At 34.8% G+C, this 21,603-nt stretch overlaps 1 protein-coding gene across 1 annotated transcript in view; it reads right to left on the reverse strand.

Moving 5' to 3' along the window:
• Positions 1–19,916, reverse strand: part of Foxp2 (forkhead box P2) — a 343,109-nt gene extending 323,193 nt beyond the window's left edge. The window contains exon 1 of the mRNA XM_057765108.1: positions 19,880–19,916. The gene's annotated coding sequence lies outside the window, so the exon portion shown is untranslated. The remainder of the gene's footprint in view (positions 1–19,879) is intronic.
• Positions 19,917–21,603: the final 1,687 nt, after the last annotated feature.

The following is a 21,603-nucleotide window of genomic DNA, read 5'->3' on the forward strand; positions in this document are numbered from 1 at the left end:
TTTTTTTTTGTTTTTTTTCTTTTCCTGGAAGAAATGGGTTACTGGGGGGAGAAGGCATTGAGGTCTCAGAATGTCAAGCTAGATAATGTGGGATTCTCCTCTGCATCCTGTAAATACATCATTGGTTAAAAAAGAAGCTGCTTTGGCTTATGGTGGGGCAAAATATAGATAAGTTGGAAAATTAAATTGAATTCAGGGAGAAAGAAGGCAGAGTCAGGTAGATGTCATGTAGCTGCCAAAGGAGAAAGACATCAGAACCTTACCCATAAGTCATGACCTTGTAGCAATACAAAGCTTAATAGAGATGGGTTAATTTAAGATGTAAGAACGAGCTAAAAATATGTCTGAACCATCAGCCAAACAGTGCTGTAATTAATATAGTTTCTATGTGATTATCTGGGAAATAGATGTACAACCTCTGTTTACAGCAGGGTCTAGTGTGACTCACTTCCTGATGCCAAAATATAGAACTCTCAACTCCTTCTACAGCACCTAGTCTACCTGCAAGTCACCACGCTTCATGCCATGACAATAACGGACTACAATCTGAACTGTAAGCTAGCTCCTGTTAAACGTTTTCTAAGAGTTCTCGTAGTCATGGTATCTCTTCACAGCAATAAAAACCCTAAGAAAAGTTCATTGCTTAAGATACCAAAACTTTGGCTGAAGAATATAGAGAAACCAGTCTGAAGCCTTGCAGAAAACTTCCTCCTTGATGGTCAGTTTAATAGTGCCAAAAGGTGTTAAGAAAAGACTGCTTGGGAAAAGCAAAACAGTCAGTGGTCTTAACCAGTGTGAGATCCTGCACACTACAATATTGACCTTCCCTGGATGGTATTCACACTGATAGCTTAGCACATGACTGCTATGCGAGAGCTGATCATTTTCTGCTGAGGTGTGAAGCCTGCTGCAAAGCAGGGACTTTCAGGTTTGATGCTCCCCTCCTGAGGAAAATTCTAGCTTAGACAGGCTCTACGGTAGAAATCATGAGCATTGTTTTGTTAAATGGTCATTTTCACAAAGTTCCTTCTTAATATGTGTATTTATATCCATTGACTCAACTTTTCTCAATCGTGTTTAACTTTTTCCAGGTGATAGTAGTTAAAAGAAAGATGCATAACTCAAAGAGCTAAGAAAAAGAAACCGAATGCTCAGCCTTAAACTAGACATTTATATTAATCACACCCCTCATCACAAAGACTCAGGAAATCATATGAAGTAGAAGCAGAAAGAATGTAAGGAAAAAGAGGATGGGAAAGAGCTTGGTTAAATGCTGTCTTGTGATGACAGTTTGTTCATGATCTAAAAAATAAAGTTTGCCTGAAGAGCAGGGTGCAGAGCTAACCACTAGTTACCCACAGAGGCCAGGCAGTAGTGGCACACATCTTTAATCTCACTATTCAGAAGGCAGAGTCAGACAGATCTCTGTGAGTTCAAGGCCACCTTGGGCTACAGGAGATTGAATCAGTCTAAAAGAGAATCAGTGTCAGGTGGTGGTGGCTCACACATCTTTACTCCCAGTACTTGGGAGTCACATGCCTTTAATCCTAGCCCTAGGGAGGTGGAGACAGGAAGGGATATGACTGAACAGAGTGAGGGAAAGAAGGCAGGAGGAGACAGGAGCTCAAGGCATTCCAGTCTGAGGTTTTGTAGAGACAGCATTCAGTCTTAAGATTCATAGGGACAGGCTTGCCTTTTTGGTCTGAGGATTCAGTAGAGCTAAGAACTAGTGGCTGGATGCTCTGCTTCTCTGATCTTTCAGCATTAACCCCTATCTGACTTTGGGTTTCATTATTTAGAGCAATTAGAAATTATGCAACACCGACTTCTCAATATGATGTGCCTATCATACTCACGAACTCACTTCAACTGGAGTTACCTGTATAAGATTTGCAAAGCTCAAATCCAACAAAATTCCAGCATGGAATGCATAACATATCCCTAGGCCCATCCCTTATTGTGGCATTACTGATATTTGAGAGTTGCTCTGGGAGGGATTATCAGTCATTTTTGAAGATGTGAACACTGGTAAGATCCCTATGATCCCGATTAATCATAATGACCAACAAAGTAGTTTAATGAAAAAGTTCACCAGTAATTAAAAAGCATATAAATAAGCATCATCATGTCCTCCCGAAGACAATGATCTCTTAACTATGGGGACATTTCATTACACTGAAATGGAAAATTAAAGTTATATATTTAATTAGGTTATAAATCATCTAACTGTAAAATGGAGAACTTATCATGGATAAACCAGACTGGTCGCATACATTCTTAATTGCAAAGGATGGGTGTAAAAGGTCAATTTCACATTAATACATGATGTGATAAATGAGACATTTCTATTGTTAAACACTGAAGATACTCCCAAGCCACAGAAAGTGAACAGACTCCGAAGTGTAGAAGCTGAGAAACAGATTCTCCATTAGTGCCTCCAGGAAAGAATTTGACCATGGGACACTTGAATTTAGCCTAACTAAATTCTTTTATACTATAAAACTGTAACCATAAAACTAAACAAAAAGTATCTCATCATAAATAACTAAGCTTGCTGGGCGGTGGTGGCGCACGCCTTTAATCCCAGCACTCAGGAGGCAGAGGCAGGTGGATCTCTGTGAGTTCGAGACCAGCCTGGTCTACAAGAGCTAGTTCCAGGACAGGCTCCAAAACCACAGAGAAACCCTGTCTCGAAAAACAAAACAACAAAAAAAATTAATAAATAACTAAGCTTCCAGTAATATCTCTTAGAAAGAATAAGACCTATCAGAAAGCAGAGTTAGGAATTAGAAAAGTCCTATCTGTGAGACTCTTGTTCTTGTAAGTGCACCATAATCTAGACTATTAAATTTTTACCTGATACATTTCTTAGTACTGTAATTGATGTAGGTAAGTTAGGGCACGGCATATCTAGAACAAAAGAAAATCTTGCTTATCATTTTCTTTAATGATGATAGGCTTTCTTAGTCTTAAATTTGTGAGCTGCTATAAGAAACACAAACTCTGCATACACACCAACCACGTGGTCTACATCACATAATACCTGAAACACACAGGGACATAGGAAATAAAGTCAACTGTGCTGAAGTTCGAATTCTTGCTCTGCTGTAACTAACACAGTTATTTTTGATCCTAGAGTTTGCTGCAACAGAATCTCTACAGCATGAAACAGCAATTGGCAGACAACTGTAAGAGGGGTAACATAAAACTCTGAGCTGGCGTTCTTTCAATGATCTAATAGAACTTTGTACGTCTTATTACTTTAATATGTAAATTACATTTTTCAAATATCAGTGAATTAAGGGTACAGCTAAAAGTGAGATCTTGTTTAAACTTATTTATGTAGACAAACATTAACTTAAGTGCAGCTATTCTTACCACTTCTCTATCTTAAAGACCAGTATGTCTACATGTTTAAGGTACAATGACATGGTTCAGTGTAGGTTCTTTTAGTTGCTATGTGAACTGAGGAAGTTACAAAACTAAATTCTGAAAATCAGAAGGGCCTTGGTCACATGTCAGAATGTTGGCTAGACATTAGATGAGTTAATATGTGTAAAGTGAGTAGAAGTTCTCTCAGATAGCAAACACAATAAATTTTAATTTTTTTAAATTATTAATTGCATTTCAATGAGATTTGGTTAGCACTCATGAGAATTCAATCCATTTTTAAATTTCTTCCTGTAACAATTTCCTCATAAATCATTAAGAGCTGTATAGGGCATAAAACAATATTTTTATGAGGATTATTTTATGGAATTTATATAGGACTTCGAGAGCAGTGCTTCAGAAAAAAAGTAATTCAAGATAAGTCTCAAAAACAAAAATTAATTGAGATCTACCTCTGCATTCTGATGTTACTGAGTTCTACAATCCATTTGAATAAAAGAAATCTGATTAATGCTGTAATTTAATTTAAGCATGGAAGATGTGATACTTTAAAACAGCTATTATGAGAAGATTCACTCATAGAAGTAAATAAAATACTTACAAAACAGATATAATGTCTACATGAGCCATTTCCAAGAGGGTGTTTTTTCCCCTTTTCGAGGAATGCTTAAAGCTTTCCTTCAAGCTCTTGGTTAATCTATTGATCTGTGAAGCACAGTGCACTCCAGGGAGGCAATTCAGTTGACACTATATCAACTGAAGAGATGAATAATGATCATACCATTTGGTAATTAAACGTCTTACAAACCTTTTAAATGACTACACATCAAAAAAGCCAAATGAGGTCAAGCATATTTTATTTTTTATTCCCATACTAATGCTATTAACAATCTTTAAAAAATATCAAGAGTAAAAAGGCATACTAAAATTAATTTAAACTATTTAAAGATAAGGTATGCATTAGACAGCTTACTATTTGATTATATGTGAAATCTGTTCCCTGCATACAGAGCGATTTCTAGTCTTGTATTTTGTTTTTTAAGGAGGTTATACAAATAATTAAAATTATTTTTTTAGAATGGGAAAGAAAAAGAGAAAGTCTTAATTAGCATCAATAAAGAAGAAATGTAGTAAAAGCTCTACCACTCACAGAGAAAAAAAACAAACCATTTCAAGCGTGGTTTTTAGAATATAATTACAACTTCAGTTATTAATATTAAAGAAGCCGGGCGGTGGTGGCGCACGCCTTTAATCCCAGCACTTGGGAGGCAGAGGCAGGCAGATCTCTGTGAGTTCGAGACCAGCCTGGTCTACAGAGCTAGTTCCAGGACAGGCTCCAAATCTACAGAGAAACCCTGTCTCAAAAAAAAAAAAACCAAAAAAAAAAAATTAATAATATTAAAGCAATGTTACTTTAGAAAAATTGGCACATTTAATTTACTTTTCAATCCAGCATTGAATATCACCCCATCACACATGTACTATTCTCAAAAGGATTAAATACTAGAGTTTAAAATGTAACTAAGTGGTACTTCAGTGATGGTCCATTCTTTAAGAGCACTGATTGCATTTCTTGAGAACCAAGATTCATTCCAGCACCCACATTATGACCAACAACCAGGGCATTAATTGCAATTCCAGGGCATGCGATGCCTTCTTCTGGCCTCAACAAGAACTGCACACACACACATGAGGTTTACAGACAAATATGCTAGCAAAGCACCAATAAATGTAAGAGAAAAATAAATGTAACAGTCATTTAAGTGTAAAAAGTATAAACACATACTTAAGGGCTTTGAATATGAGAATGAATGTCATTTCATTGGCTAAAGTGTACTTTACATTGCCATAAATCCTCAGACACTTACATTACAATATAATGACCAAACAATCTTAAGTGAGAATTTAAAAACCCTTAAAGCAGACACACCAATATGTAATTATGTAAATTTTACTGTACTGCACTTATTTAACATGCTGTTAAATAATCACTTCATTTATTTTAATCTTTATACTTATGAATCATTAAACTATAAAAGTACTCTACACAATTATAATAAAACCTAGAGCCAAAAAATATGAAATAATTGATAATAGAATAAAACATCATAGTTTCTTCTTTGTTTGTTGAAGAATCAGTTATTCTGTCAAAATTCTACTTTAATGTGAAATATTTTAAATAAAAGAATATAGTTTTAATTAAGCAAGCATATTGGGCCATAAAAGTGACCAAAAGCTAAACAACAACAACAACAACAAAAAAAAAACAATTCAAATATGGTATGAGAAATGTTTATTATTCAAAAGATGAGAGGGTGTGTGTATTCTGAGTTCTAAGAAAGGGATGACCAGGCCATATCATAAAACACGAAAAATGAAATTAGATTTCTCACAAAAAGAAGGATGCCAAACAGGTAAAATATTCAAGAAAGTAATGCCACAAGTATACTGTTGGCTTCAGGAGTATTGCTATAGTGTTGTGGTAGTTCAAATGAATGTAACTGGCTCCCATAAGATGACAGAGAGGGGCACTATTAAAAGGTGTGGCTTTTTGGAATAGGTGTGGCCTTGTTTGAGGAAGTGTGTCACTGTGGAGTTTGACTTGAGTTCTCACATATGCTCATGTCATGCCCAGTGTCTCAGTTCACATCCTGTTGCCTTCAGATCAAGATGTAGGACTCTCAGCTCCTTCTCCAGCACCAGCTCTGCCTGTGTGCCATCATGTCGCACCATTACCATAATGGACCAAACCTCTGAAACTGTAATTAATTAAATGTTTTCCTTTAAAAGAGTTGCTATGGGCATGGTTTCTCTTCGCAGGAATAGAACCCCTAACTAATGTAAGAGTCATTGTCTATTTTTATACTTAAGTTAAGCAAGACTCTACAAGCATTCCGGAGTGGCTTTTTTTTAGGCTCTTTAAACACAACATGCACTTCAATAATAATTTCTTTATGTGTCAGGGTACTAGATGTGAAGTTACTTGCCTTCAGTCATACTTTCTTTCCTGTGTGCAGCATTTCTTCACAATCATATGCAATACAAATTTCTAATAGCTCATGCTTACAGTTCAAAATCCAGGTCCAACAGTATTTGTGCCAGTTACTCACCAATGAATAGTCTAGATTTTATCCAAGCTTTTCACAGTCCTATTATAAACCTGTAAATTTGCAACAAAATATCACAAACTTTACAGTTTGCATCAGTATGTAACTATTACCCTATCATTTCTGACTCAGGCAGGGGTGGTGGGTCATCTGCCCTTCCATAAGGCTACATTTAGCTCTAGACTAGGCATTTACTTCCAACCTTACCAGGTAGTTGAGTTCCTTTACCACTGGCTTTATGAGACTGGAAAACATGTTTTATCCAGCTGCAAGTCCATGGCTATGTCAGCTCCCAGAAGGGAAGTTCATAGTTCCCTAAAATGTGTCCATTCACAGACCAATTTAAAACAGGCATTCTGCTTCCTCAAATTCAGAAAGATGTTCCAGTCTCACATAGAAAAGCACACTTCAGAGACTGCCTGTTTTGCAGTATTCTGCTTTCTGTAGAAGAATCTCACGTGATTCAACATGAGGAATACATTCTGAGATCATGGACTTTCTTTTGGATGCATTATCATGTGAAAACTACCACAGTTTAAACACTACAATTGCTCTGAGTGATTCACATTTGTGCTATGTTCAAATGCATGATCTACAACCATCTGCAATACAGAGATTCTTAAAGATATCCAAATTAGTTTGCAAAAGAAAACATAGTTAGAAAGTAAAACAGTCAAGAAGGCAACTAATAAGTATTGTTAAAAATTATAGAAACCACAATCTGACAAGTAAATTTCAAAAAAGAAAAAAAAAGAAATTTTGTGGCTGATTTGTGCTGATTACCACCCTCAGGGGCTTGTTTATTCTAGCTTTTGAATATATTAATATTCAACTTCTCATATAATGCATACAATAATGAGGGGATACCTCTGCCATATTATTTACCTTCCATAGTTGACTAAAAATTAAAGCATAAATGCACAGAGAATGTATACAAATGCCAATTACTAAATTTCATGAGGGAATATTCATTCCTTTAGTTGTTGATCCATTATTGAATGCAATAAATTCACGGCAGAAAGTTCTTCCTTCTGTGTAAATATTCCTAAAGGATTCTTCTCAATTAGACTGGCAATTAGAAGACCATTGTACAGAATTACACACTCTAACATTTCAGAAAGTTCATAAATATTTCTGCAAAATATCTCATTTGATTAAATCATATGCCACTTGAGTTCAAATTTGAACCTCAGAAGAAATAATCTCAACAAATATACAAATAATTTCAAGGACAAAGATTCACCATGAAGAGTTCTGAAACTTAGAGGGGAAAATTTGTGACTGAAATAACTTGAAATATTATTAACACCTATGGATAAGGTTTATGTTTAGCAATCTTGAGAAAACAATAAAAAATAATAAGCTTGTTTTCAAATTCACAAACACAAACAAAAAACTTTTCTGACTATATATAATCTATTTTTTCTTACAAAATTCTGAAGCCTTTCGTAACATTTCTAATGTGTAGATGAAGCTTCTACGATTTGAGTGACACTGTGTATCTAAATAATCTTTTTAGGTTTGTTTAGAACTGTCTAGTTCTCAGCTGTATAAAGAACGGCAGAGATTATGACTCATGCAGCAATCTATATTTATCTGTAACGCTTATGGCTATTGTATAAGTGGGGCAATGACATAACCACTTCATAAAATCTTATCTAGTCATGCCAATCATGACAGCTTATAGTATATTAAGTTATTTATCATATGTATCCAATAATTCACTTTAATACAAGCAAAGACAGTGAGAAAATATTTTTGTAAAGATGTTGTGGAGAACATGGGAAGGGCTTGAGGAGGAAATAAGGCAGATATGATCTTTTTGTATATGCATGAAATTATCAAATACATAGAAAAACATTTAAAATATTTAAAATTGCTTTACTCATACAATATGTAGATTTTGTCAACAGGTGGTATGGGAGAATTGTCTGTACTCTGTCAATTATGTTTTAAATAAATGCTAATTGGCCAGGCAGAAAGTAAAGGTGGGTCAACCAGACAGGAAGTAGAGGCAGGGCAATGAGAAAAGGAGAATTCTAGGAATGAGAAAGCCCATTCCTCCCAGTCCTGTGCAGACCACCGAGAAGCAAGATGTAACCTGCCCAGCTGAGAAAGGTACTGAGCCATGTGGCTAGCATAGATAAGAACAATGGGTTAATATAAGCTACAAGAGCTAATAAGTAGCCTGAGCTAATGGGCTAATCAGTTTTATAACTTACGAAGATCTCTGTGTGATTTTCTTTGTGGCTTGCCAGCTGTAGGGTACTGGACAGGACAGAAACCTCAACAAGCAGGCCTTCATGTTTCAATCAGGGCTTAAAAAGCACCTAGTCTGTTTCATCTTAGGACAAATTCTAAGTTATATGATACAAAGGAAGAAGTGCCTTCCTGGTTATAAATTACAACTCTGAAAGGTAAGTCATTCAGTTCCTAAGATATGTGAAATGTCCAGAAATTTCAAAAGATATAAAAGCATCTGAGGTGGTCTGAAGGAAAATGGCCTCCAAAGGGAGGGGTGACTTGGTTGGGAGTTGGTATCACCTTGTTGGAGGAAGTTTGTCACTGTGAAGTTACGTTTTGAGGTCTCCAATGCTCAGTGTAACACCGAGTTTACTTCCTGTTGCCTTCTGCCAAGATGTAGCCAGCACCACATCTGTTTGCAGGTTGCCATGCTCCCCACCATGAAGACAATGCACTAAACCTCTGAAATTGTAAGCAGCCACCTCAATTAAATATTTTACTTATAAGAGTTGCTCTGGCCATGGTATCTTTTCACAGCAGCAGAAACACTAAGACACTATCCAAAGACTCATAACACAGGAAACACAAAATACCACTGTGTTTATAGAGTCAAAATGTGGAGCTGACACATAAGTTAGGACATACTGCATTGTAATTATGAGGACTGCTGGATTGATCACATAAAGTGAATTCTATCTAGCCAGAGAATTAAAACATTGAGAGGAAGGGGAAAATGTTTCCTATGAATAGATGCACAATGAATAAAGTTTAAGTCATATAGAAAATCATTGACTGAAAAAATAAGAAAGCACCAGTCACATAATACCCTACCATCTCCAAGTAAACAATGATAACATTTCAGAATATAGAATTTCTTCTATGAATAAATAAAATTCATGTCCCTAAAATAGGGTTTAAGTCTACATTATTCACTTAAATATTATTCGCTATTTCATTGGTGTGTTATAATATTTTATCTGATCACTTTCACACCCAAGGTTATTTAGGTTGAAATAATCTTGCTATCTGCATTATAAGTGTATTTAATTGCCAACTTTATAGTACAACAAGAACTTGAACTTGGAAAACCAGGACCTGAAAGTAATGTATTTTTCAGTGTATAGTGTAACCCAGAATTTACTTCATTTATATTATATTGGTTTTAAGTTGCTTGGTATCCCTGAAAGGCCGAATGCTGGGCCTCTCGGGAAGATAGTAGGGTTTGTGGCCCAGTTCAAGTCAATCACTGCTTAAGTTGTAGAACACTAGCAGATTTCTCCACTTTGCTCAGATCCACCCTTTCATTGTAAACCAAAGTTAGCAATGGTGACAAGTACCCAAAGGATCACTTGGAGGGGTATGTAGTATTGAATTAATCTTCAGGTATTCTTCAGGTATATTAGATATAAATTAATCTTCAGGTATATTAGTTATACAGCTATGGAATCCTGAATGCTGAAAGAGCATCAATAATGACAACAAAACACACAATAGTATACAGAAACAGTATTATTTTTAAATATAATTAAGCACATATTTAGAGGGGAATAAGGAATATAGATCAAGGTATAGATCAAAAGGAGAACAGAATCTTGGTCATTAATGTGGCTGTAATGATAGAAATACTTCTCATATTCAAAATATTCCTGAATATCTCCTGCTGAAAAAATTTTTTACAATCTCAGTGTCATCCTTTCCTGATTTCAAGAAAAAAATAATTAACATGTTATTTATTAAATTGCAGGGAAATTCATACTCAATCTTAAAAGCAATAAGTAGAGTTTATAAGAATATGTACCTCTGGATAGAACGTTTTTGATATTTACTAACCATTAAGGAATAAATGCATGTGTACAATACCACAATGAAACAATGTTCAGAAGCTAAAAAATGTAAATATTTATCAAATACCAGATAAATAATTAGGTTCTCTATTCCATCATATAAATTAAACTACAATGTCTTTTTCAGTTTTCCCTAAAAAGAACACAAAATATATCTATTCTTAGTCCATTCACATATTATTAGAGAAATGGAATCCCTAAGACTAATGGAATCCTATGGGAGAAAAAGAGTCAAAGTCACTGTCAAGAACCAAGCTACTCTTGACTATTAACAGTGATTAAATGTAAATGGAAGAAAATGATTTCTTTAAGATGGCTCATTGCACAGCTAGGAAACTGGCTGACTGAAGGTGCTTATCTTTGGGCTTCTATTGCTGTGAAGAGACACCATGACATGGTGACTCTTATACAGGAAAACATTTAATTGTGGTGACTTGCTTACAGTTTTAGAGGTTTAATCCTTTATCATCATGGTATCATTAAGGCAGACATGGTGCTGGAGGAGCTAAGAATTCTTACATCTTGACTCAAGGCAACAGAAAGTGGTCTGTCTCACCAAGTGTGACTTGAGCATTTAAGAGACCTCAAAGCCTGTCTCCACAGTGAGACATTTCTTCCAACAAGTCCATACCTCCTAATAGTGCCTGTGCCTGTGAGGGCCATTATCCTTCAAACAACTACAGTAGAGCAGTAGAAACAGGTGGATTTCAGCAGCAAACTGGCAACCCCTTCTATCCTCCCTCATCTCCTCCCCTGGATGTAGATACCTGTGCCTGTAACCCATGACTCAGTTGGATTCCAGTCACTTACAGACCTGAAAGAAATAAATGGCTTCAGTGGAAGACTCTGTCTCAAGTGCTAAAACAGAGAGTACAGAGGATGTCTCCAGAATTCCTCCATCGACACAAGTACCCATATATATGTACACACTGTACACTCTCCTACAAAAAGATGGCCCATTATTCATATGAGTATGCACTGTGTCTTTGTGCATATAACTAATGCCAGAATGTTTAAATGGTTTTGATAACCAGCTATTGGTTATGAGAACTGGTGGATAATTTGGATCGCTAGAAACAAGATAAATCTATTTAGAATCTATATAGTGATATATATATATATATCACTATGTGATAAAAATGAGTATTTGGATTAGCAAGATTTCTAACAACTACATACAGTGAAGAATGGTAAAAACTGAAGTAGCTTTTAAATTAAAAAAAAATCACAGCAGAAATTATGGAATTATGGGGGTGGGGCAAAGAAAACCTCTTTTCAACCTGTTAGTACAAAACTTTTCTAACAGTAAACATTACTGCTTTCTTCTGTGAGTATTTTCTTTAGTCAGATGATGGCAATAACAAAAAGCAGAAGAATTCTTTTTGCCGGAATATCACAAGATGAATCTATAGTGCAGTTGCTAATACTGTTCCCCTTTGATATCTTGTGTCTTGGCCTCACAGTTCAAATAGTGCTCGGAGCACCTGCTGCTCACACTGTCCACATGATTTTTTAGTACAAAATCCCAGTCATCGACATCCTTACAAAAACCACATGGTCAGATTTGTCACAACAAAATCCCACTTCTTGGTATGAACTTTTAGTAACTTTTCTATTGCTGTAACAAAACACTATGCCTATGGCAACTTTCACAACTACAGGTTTATTTGAGGTTACATTTACAGAGGTGTAAGAGCACCTCACAGTTATGTTGGGAAAGAAGGAACAACAGAGAGACACGGTGACTGGAAGCAAATAGCCAAGGGCTCACATTTCAAACCACAAACAAGAAACAGAGAGGAATAACCAGAAACGGCACAATTTTGAAACCTCACAGCCTGTCCTAAGTGACACATATCTTCCAGCAAGACCAAACCCTTTAAGTCTTCCCAAAATAGTGCCAATAACTGTAGAATAAGCATTTATATGCCTGAAACATATAGGCATATCTCAGTTAAACCACCACATGTGATATTATATGATACTGCTAGCATTTCATAGAATTTCAGATACTAAGGCCATTCTAACAATTGCCTGTCCCATAAAAATTATATATGATAATACAAACAAAAGTCTTTTGCATTATTCTGAAAAAATATGAAAAAAAAATGTTCATTTTTCCAAGACAAACGGTCTGGGAAACATACAACAAAATAAAAGCAAAACATCACAGGATGTTTTCCCTCCAAAGTTTCTAAATATGAAAATATAGTTTTTATTAATGAACAATAAAACTCAACTTTAAGATTTTCTTTTAGTAGTGACCAAGAATTACAGCTATATGAAATCTTAAGATTCTGTAGTGCTCTTTGGAAAATCCATCCATTTGTGTTGTTTATTAAATTCTCGAAGATTACTGATCCATGCACTGAAGTGTTATAGAAAAAGAAAGAAAAGAATTTCTTCAAAATATTGTTGTCTTAAAAGTTTTTTTCCCTATTGATCTTTTACAGGTGACTCATTTAATACCAAAATGGCACCATAACTTCATAATTAATTTAGCATTTTTATTGCAATGACAAAAGTGAATTTTATAAGTCAAATACTAACGGAATAGTTATCCCATCTTATACTGAACACAAAAAGTATTTGATCCCACTTCTTAGTCTTTTTCAAGGGCTTAAACCTGCCAAATTATTCCATTTGACTTCAGAGAATTCTCATATGGCAATCTATTTTATTTCCCTTATCTTCAATAAAATGGTTGAGTGAGCGTTAGCAACTCTAAGACACTCTGAGTTTCAATCAGTCTTCAGGCAAAGGCGTCAGTCTGTATTATACCTACTGTGCTGGGAGTTACAGGTAGAGTTTGGAATAAGGCAGAAGCAGAGTAAAAATGCAGACCAAGTTTAATGAAGCCACACTGAAGAGAAAGCCCTTCCCTGGCTCTCACAGGCACAGTTTCCACAACACCACGGGCTGAGTTCAACACAGGAAGTTTCTTAATAAGACTGACAGCTAAAAGGAGGCATCAGACACCAACTTTATCTCACATAAAATCTAAAGTTATAGCCAATTTTTATTCTTGAGAAGACAATATTTAAAAAAGCATGCTTGCATTCACCAAACCTCTAAATTTCATATGGGAGGGGGAAAAGAACCCTAAAACACTTTAGTTGGCATGGCTACCTTCTGTGGCGTTTTCATATGGTTACTAATGTGTCAGTAGTTTCAAAGGACATCTCCTTACCAATTTGCGTGGCATTTAAATATAGCTGCTGGATTAGATTTTTCACCAAAAAACAATGAGAAAGTTTGAGCAACAACTTATTTTGGCAAATGAAATCACTAAAAACTAATTCCAAGAAACACGGGATAAAACTGTTAGATGTTGTGAAATCATCTCCCCAAGTACAAACTTTGTAATAAATGATTCTGGTTCATATTTGATAGGGGCTGTAAAACCTGATTATTGTAATATTGTTCTTCCCAGAAGATAAACCATTAAGAAGATACTTAAAGTTTTAGTTGAATTGAAAAGCAGGCCAGTTAAAATTCCATATTTTGCTTTTTGTGTGTGTGTAATGGTATCAAAACTTTTCAAGTGCATATCTCTAAGCCATAAATTTAAAATTGTAAATGCAAACTATTTTTACATGAAAAAGTTCCATTTTTATTGTCTTTTTGTTTTTCTTGCAATGCAGGATTTCTGCTCAGATACTATTTTCACATCAACAGCAATACAATTTGAGCGATGATTTCATGCAATGGTTTATATAAAAGTTGAACTATTACTTGTAAAACTACGCTTTCTTATCTGAAAACCAAATGTATAGTGGTTATGGCCAACTCAGCATTTCAAGAGAGCACTCCGAACATCTATATGTGCATATCTATATTGCCTGCTTACACATATTTCCGATAGCTCCAAAAGACAAGGAAGAACAACAAGAAACTAATAGGGCGGGTTATGCATATTAACATCCTATAGGACTAAGAACATTTAAACTATTCTCTACATAACTTCCATAAAAGAATGCTTATTGGACCAGCACACAAAACTACTTGGTCCTAAGTGCAACACTCATACTGATGTGATCATTTGAAAATGTATTAAAAGTGGACTTTCCATGTTATAAAATCAGTATTCCAGATGAAGTCTAAAGATATTCCCACTTGGCTCACCAGTTTATAAATATACATTCCTATTCTTCCATTACATTTGCCTGGGAGATCACATATTTGGTTAGTATTAATCCGCATACTCTCCACAAAAACAGAAATAGTGCCAAATTTAAAGAAGTAGTTTTAGAGATGAGTTACTATCTTAATAGTAATTATCTATTGACACTTAACGAATTATCCTCAAATTTTATAAAATAAGAAAGAAAAAAATGTATCATAATGAAGACAGAAAAGATACCCAGCAGTTTAGTAGGGTGGATTAGAACCAGCCTTTTAGGAGGTCGTGATGGAAGACAATAGGGGTGGGTGAACGAGGAAGGAGCATTGGGAAAAGAATAAAGAAAAACATTCAAAACTGAATCCTTCATATAACTCACTCTGTAGCCCACACTGGTCTTAGACTCACGGTGATTTTATCTTTCTCCCAAATGCTGACAAAATGACGCCTGTCTGTACAAAAAGTAACTTTGCAGTTTCTCTAACTTCTAAGTCCATATAATAGTAGAAATATCCTGGAAATTTCCCTTGAAAAATCTTCTTCAATTAAATGCTGGCACAGAGACCAACATTCTGAATTGAGAAGATGTCACATACATAATTTATATATGATATAATTATATAGATATAGTTCTCAGTGAATACTTATTAAGAAACTATTACATGCTGTACTTGGGATACAGTAGATCACTTATTTCTGTCAGTCACAGGGGAATAAGGCCAAAGATTATCTACATGTACCATCAGAGCAGATGTTATATGGTAAGACACAATGAAAACAAAGTCTTGACCCAGCTAAAAAAACAGAGAAGAAATTACATAACTATAATAAAAATGGAAAAATAAAAAAATGTGATTTAAAATGACAGAAGTAATTAAAACAATACAACAGGTATTAACTGACCACAATGAAGGCAGGCACAAGGCATATAAATAAAGATTCCCATACAAGGGAAATAGGAAAGAAAGGTTAGTTATTTAACTGTTGGGTTTGGATGATACTAGAGAGCATAGGATCAAGCTGAGCTGTAGTCTGGTATCATGAGCCACTCTCAAATAAGTAATCAATTTTAGGTAGCATTAAGGTTTATGGCAAAACTCTACAGCTATCTGTGAACAAACTTTTATAATAAATTATAAAGTTCCTTTTGTCAGTATAATAATTATAAATTTTATATAATAAATTATTCAAATTTTAAATTTGGAATTGCTATAAGGAGACAAACAAATGAACCTTTCTCCCAAATCTGTGTCTCCAATTAATTTATCCTTCCTGTAATACCTCTGGTTCTAGGGCTGATAAGTCTATAAATGCCCAAGAATAAAGGCTTTTCAAAATACACTGCCCTATTATGGTGAGTCTCTGGCATTATGCATATGCATTATTTACAGCAATGTGCGGTTAATGTTCACTTAGACCTGTGGAAACAAGGCCTGCCACTACAATCATGACTGAACCTTAATTAGCAAGTTTCAGAAGCAGTTTTGGGAACTGTACAAGAAATTAAATTCTCTTCTCGGAAGGGATTCACCATCGTTCAAATAATTTCTCTTATGATTCATTAATAATCTACTGATAATTCCTCCTTTATTTTATTTATTTACTTATTTTTAACCAGAGAAAACATAAAATTAATAAGAAAAACTTAGTAATAACTATTTAAAGTGGGAGTTGCTCTAAAAGCCTGTTCTGGCTAGTTTTATGTCAACTTAACACAGCTAGAGTCATCTCAGAGAAGGGAACTTCAACTGAGCAAATGCCTCCATAAGATCCTGTTGTAGACAGCCCGATTTTACATTTTCTTAATTAGAGATTTATATGGGATTGCCAGCCTATGGTGGGTGTTCCACACAAGGGCTGGTGGTCCTGCAATCTTTTTTTTTTTTTTAGTGTAACCTTAGGAAATTATGGGGAGCAAGTCTGTAAGGAGCACTTCTTCATGGTTTCTGCCTCCAGGTTCCTATATAGTTTGAGTTACTTCCTTGGTTTCCATCAAAAGACTGTGATTCAGGATATGTAAGCCAAATAAACCTTTCCTCTCCATGTCACTTTTCCCTATGCTATCTCATCACAGAAACAGTGCACCTAACTGGACAGTAATTGGTACAAGGAGTGAGGTATTGCTGTAAAAGACATAATTATACTATTTTTCCTAGGACTGTGGAAGGACTTTGAAGCATTGAGCTAAAACTCCATTGCATGTTGAAAATTCCATAGTCAATAGTATTAGAGCTGACAAGACAATGACATAAGAACTGCAGTTGATGGAAGCCTGATTTGAAATGTTCAGAAGAAATTTTAAAGGCTCAAATTGGAGCTATTTACTAATTTGAAGTAAGAATTTGTGATTCTAGTAAATTGAAACTAAAGAACCATTCACAATTAACAAATGCCTATCAACACTGAAGTGAAATCTTTGCTTTAGTGGGACAAATGATGCTGGTTACCTGGAGTTGAAAAATTACCAGTGATTTAGAAGAGATGAGCATCATTGAGGTTTAATACTCTGAGAGTATTTCCTCAGAGGTAGCAAACAGAACCTGGGGTTCAGAAGCAGTCAAGGATGTACATTGTGCTAGAAATTGAATTTGGTAGTTTAAGAGTCACTCAGGAAGTGCTGGTTTTGAAGGTATGAAGGAGATCAAGGAGATTGTGGGAGGTTTGGCAGTGAGAGAGGGTAAAAGAGTTTACCAGAACGTTCACCCTTAGGATCAGGTGAAGCACAAGGATTGAAATGGGACATGCAGACAAGTTGAGGTTCAGCACCATGGAAAGAAACTCCTACCTACAGGAGTTTCTTGATGAAAGTGCAGATGAGTTACAGCAGGAGACCCCAACATTTTGAAGATGACAGCAAGATTGGATCACTGCCAAGGACAGCAGAAGTGATGGAGTGGAGCCAGACTGAACAAAGGCGACAGGCTACATGTTCTGTGGCAAGCGCTTAGGAGGATCCCAGAAGATCATGGGCAAATCCCAGTCATTGAACACTTACTGATTTACACTGACAGAGTTGATTTTGCTTTGTTTAGATTTGTGACTCTTTCCTGGCTATTCCCTTTTGGAATAAGGAAGTATTTATTTTGCTTTTATAGGAGTTCATAGCTGATAAACTGAATTTTTTAAAGAAATTTTTTATTGTTAAAAAGACTTGGATTTTTTTAAAGAAAGAATTTAGATGTGTTTGAATGCGTAAAAAACTTTTAAATTTTAAATGTTTTATATTGTGATATTTATCAATATGAGATATTTGGCATAAACAAAGAGGAAAGGTTATTGTTAAATAATGTTGTACTGGTATGTCAACAGGAATGAAGACCCTTATTTTAATATAAATCAAATTATCTCTTCTCCCATACAAGTAAATATTTTTAAAAAGAGAATGGAAACATTATTATCAAAAGTAATCATAAAGATAGAGTATGTCAATTTTAGCATTAACTTCACTGTGACCACTAATATCTCCTACCACACAAAATTTAGATGTTAGAAAAGCATGTGGTCTATTTTCATTAATTATGCGCTATGAATCATGGGTAAATTACTTTTGCAAATAATGTGGGTTCCTTGTTGTTTCCCTGCTACCAAATGAAGATTATAGTCTCAGCTTCACTTTCATCATAAAGATAATTAATGAGAAAATGGAGTCAAAACTGGTCACATCACTTTGAAAATCATAAATTCTGGCTAAATGTTGAGTCATTTCATTCTGTGTTTGGCAAAGACACAAATTTGATAAAATAACAACAGCATAATCATAGGTAAAGCAGAACATAAAATAACTGGGAAGTATTTAACTATAATTAATGCAGTTGACATAAATCCCTCAGGGGAGTTACGGTACTTCTATCTTGAGAAAGGTATAGAAATGCGGAAGGTAATTTACACAGAAATGAGGTTCTGAGGCTCGCCAGTGACAAAGGGAACCCACTGAGGAATATTTCTGAAGAAGTCCAGAAAAATGATTCCCTTTCCTTTGGGGGCATTCTTTCAAAAAATGGGGGGAGGGGTTAAACGTTGACTTACCAAATAGAACATTGTAAAAAAAAAAAAAATCCTCCCTTAACTTTTGTTTTATGCTGGGCATGGCGAAATAGGTTTTTAATCCCAGCACTTGGAAGGTAGAGACAGGGGATCTCTATGCATTTGATGTCAGCCTGATCTATATAATAAGTTCCTGGACTGCTTGAGCGTTATAGTGAGACCCTGCTAAGAAAATAAAATTTAAAAAAAAGAAATTTAAGTTTGGGGTCTCCAATCTAAGTAGACCAAAGCATGATTAGCTTCCAAGATTATTAGAGGATATGTCTCATTTTAGAGACATGACTTTTTCTGGCTTTGAAGTTGTTTCTTTTATACATATACACACACATGCATATACATGTATTACATATAATTAGTTACTTGAATATAATTAGTTATCTGAATAATAGCACAACAAAACCATAAACCCAACTTTACATAAATATTAGAGATTGAAAATCATTCATATTGGCTTTGTAAATATCAATGCAAACTGTGACAAAATATAAAGATTTATGATTTCATTAAGAAAATAAATCCTTCCTAAACAGTTAAACTCTTTAGTATTAAATGTTAGTTAGAACTGGTCCAAATAAAATGTATGACATAACACATATTTTAAAGAGAAAATTGCATTGCTATTTTATCGGCTACCTCACAGTTTCTCAGCATGTTTGGCTTTCCTGACAAAATCAATATGCATTTAAATTAAATAATACTAGGTCATGGAAAAAACTAGCAGTACAGTGTTTGTGTGTGTGCACGTGTACATGCGTGTGAGTGTGCACACACACACACACACGGACTAATGGACAATGAACACAGACAAATACACACGGGCTTACACACCATTACATGCTTACTAGTAATACTGAATGCCAGCTCTTAGAGTCCAGCACAACATTATCAAATTATTGCTTAATCATGTATTTTCAACAGTTTGAACAAAATTTCTACATTCTTTGTGCTATTATTTAACAACTGAGAGCAAGTTAAGTAATAACAAAAAACAAGAGGAAAGAAGGAGGGCTGATCACATCAACAGTATTAAGTACCCACTTGGCTGCATCTTGGCACACCTCTGTGACCCGTTATAAACTTTGTAAATATACTTAACCAAAACACTGAGGATCAAAATAAGCATTTACCTTTTTTTTTCTCAATCAAGTCAACCTTGGAATGGAATCCTAAGTACATTCAGCCCCAGCATCACACTGGAAGAGCTCTGTGAGGAGAGATAAAGACCCGTAGTCACTTCTTTGAAAATTAGCCTTGAATTCGTCATGATTGGTGCAATCATTAAATGAAACATAGAACATATTCACCCTCAAAACAGATTGGTTAATTCATTCATTATTTGAATGAGTGTGAAATGCATTAGATATGCCTTCATTTTAAGAACTTTAAATCTCATTGTTGGGAGCTCCCAAGATGCCACGGGGTTCATATCTCATCCCCTCTTCTTATATAGCTTGGGAAGGTTTAAACTTTTGGATGATTAAATTCTATAATTTATGAAATAGAAGTGTTTGTGTTATAGGATCCCAACAGAAAACATGACTGATTTCAATTGCCTCTTCAACACATACTTAATAAGCTATCTAGGCCTTTCCACAATTAACAAATTGGTAGTAATCATTTTCTCCTTTTAACACAATATGAGGGTTATTACTTCAATGGTTATTTGAATTTCTATTTTCCAGCCCTATCTCTTACTCAGCCAATTTGTTTTCCTAGTTTCTTCCTCTTTAATCTGAAACATTTATCTAATAATATTTCTTTGACTAAATACATATGTTTAATAAAGATCCAAAAAATTGTAGGCTTTCCTGTTACATAGATAGAAAATGTATTTTATTCCAATCATCTAATCTAATTGATTGGTAATTATGACACAGAAAGCTGAACCAACTCTACATTTTAAATTGGAAGAAGACAGAGTACTGTGTTTGATGAGCTATGTCTGACCATAGCAGTGAAGTGGTTTTAGTGGCATAATGTGCTATTTCTGCCGAGAATTGGGATATTACTATTCTAAACAATATTTCCAAATGTTATAAGATAAAGAAACCTTTATCCAACAAAAACATAACAGTATGAAGGACTGGTTACTACTTATTCTGTCTGAGTTACAGTGGCAATTACTCAGTGAACTTGGACTTGATGTTAGTGCATATTGTCAACTCTAGGATAACAGTAAAAATGTAAAAAGCAATTACAATAGAATTTTGTAATAGAAATGTCTAATATTCAAAGTTAACTTTCTTATTTACTGACAGAAAACAATTAGTATTTGAAATTAAAACATCAAAACATTCATGCTATCTCCCTTCAAAACAAGAAACTTGGATATCACTTTAACCATCTATATACAGTATCTCATAAAAACCACAAAAGTAATTAAGATAAATATCAAAGAATATCTAAATAGTTAAATTTTCCGTATCTATGGTTAGGCAGATGTAATATTGACAGAATGTCTTCCTTTTGAAATTCATGAATTCAGTTCAAACCCAGTAAAAAATTTTCAGCACATGACTTTTGCGGATACTGACAAACTGATTCTGAATTTGAAAGCAAAGGCAAAATCCGAAAATAGGCATGACTGTATCAAGGAAAGTTCAGAAACTCAAACAGTACTACTTCAAGGCATTCACTAAAGTTCAAGTAAGAAAGACAGAAAGGTATCAGTGAAAGAAAAGATCAACAGAATAGAATAAAGGTTGCAAAAATAGAATCACACAAATATAGTCAACTGATATTTGACAAAGGAGCAGAGATGGGTCTTTTCAAAAACTGGTGCTGGGAATGCTGGAAAAATATGAATCTACACATATACCTTCCACCTTTCACAAAAGTTTACTCTGAGTGA

This window comes from Chionomys nivalis, chromosome 1 (genome assembly GCF_950005125.1).
Source record: "Chionomys nivalis chromosome 1, mChiNiv1.1, whole genome shotgun sequence".
Classification (NCBI taxonomy): Eukaryota; Metazoa; Chordata; class Mammalia; order Rodentia; family Cricetidae; genus Chionomys; species Chionomys nivalis.